This window comes from Dendroctonus ponderosae, unplaced genomic scaffold, assembly GCF_020466585.1.
Source record: "Dendroctonus ponderosae isolate FM_Combo_2020 unplaced genomic scaffold, Dpon_F_20191213v2 Dpon_F_20191213_6, whole genome shotgun sequence".
NCBI lineage: Eukaryota > Metazoa > Arthropoda > Insecta > Coleoptera > Curculionidae > Dendroctonus > Dendroctonus ponderosae.
Window position 1 is genome coordinate 13477683 of NW_026018814.1, and position 1397 is coordinate 13479079.

A 1397-nucleotide genomic window follows, 5' to 3' on the forward strand; every position below is an offset into this window, starting at 1 on the left:
CACATGTCAAATCATTTATTTTATTTGTCAGTTTAGACTGCAAAGTCTCTTTTTGATAGCTAGAGTGGAATTGTTTTTTGTAATTGTAGACGTGTTGGTCGTTATTTTAATATTATTATTGTGTTGCTAAGTGAAAATGAAGAATTATCCAAGAGAAGAGCGTATTGACATGATTTTCACCATTGGAGAATGTCATAAAAATTGTTTATTGGCTTCTCGAGTTTATGCTCAAAAGTTTCCTGAAATAATTTATCCTAAGCCAACAGGTTTTAAGCGCTTATTACACCAATTTGAGGAAAGTGGGAGTGTCAATTATAAAAAACCCATTACAAGGAAATCTGTCACTGAAGATGAAGAAAATGTTTTTACGGTACTTAATTTGTTCAGTTATCGAAAATCCCAATGTTAGTCAAAATCTAATATCCAAAAGTAGAATTATCAAAAAGCACCACTTTTATCCTTATAAAATTCAGTTTTGCCAAGAACTTTATGGAAATGATTTTGAAAACGGAACTGAGTTTTGCATGTGGGTGTTACATAAGGTGGCAGAAAATGAAAAGTTTTTCGAAAATGAGTTATTTGAGTGATGAATGTACTTTTCATAACAATGGCCTCGTGAATAGACAAAACTTTCATTATTATTCTGATACGGATCCGCGCGCGCGACCCTGTATGGTCATGAAAAATCAAAATAGGTGGTCAGTTAATGTGTGGGGTGGAATACTGGGCCAATATTTAATTGGACCGTATTTTGTTGAAGGACATCTAAATGATTTGATGTTCCTCCAGTTTCTAATAAACCATTTCTGAATATTATTAGAAGAAGTCCCTTTGAATATTAGAACCAACATGTGGCTTCAATTGGATCGAGCTCTGCCTCATTATCACTGCGAAGTTCGGCAATTTTTAAATACCAACTTTCAAAACAGGTGGATTGGCAGAAATGGGTTTCAAAATTGGCCCCCCAGATCTCCGAACTTAACTCCACTAGATTTCTCTTTGTGGGGGTACATAAAAGGAATTGTCTGCCATACGCTTCCGACAACTTCAGACGATATGAAAACACGCATAAGAGACGCTTTTAAAACTGTAACTCCGCAAATGTTGTCCAGAGTTAGCAGTGGTTTTGAAACAAGAATTTACAGAAAAGTGCCTGGAAATGGACGGTCAACATTTCGAACATTTGTTATAAATAATTTGCCTTTGTTTCGTGTTATTGTTGATATGTTATTTAACTTTTTAATTTAAAAAAACACCAAATGGTGCACAGAACCATTATTTGGTGTATTTTGTAAAGAGGCAAAAACTTAGTTATCAACATCCTAGTACCATTCGATAGGTAATTAAAAATTGCATTTCCTGGTAAGCTAAAAAATATGGGGTTGTATTTAAATTAA

At 34.0% G+C, this 1397-nt stretch overlaps 1 protein-coding gene across 1 annotated transcript in view; it reads right to left on the reverse strand.

Annotated features, from left to right (window-relative positions):
• LOC109543831 (zinc transporter foi) overlaps positions 1-1397 on the reverse strand; it is a 35773-nt gene that overhangs the window by 33267 nt on the left and 1109 nt on the right. The gene's annotated exons all lie outside the window — the stretch shown is intronic.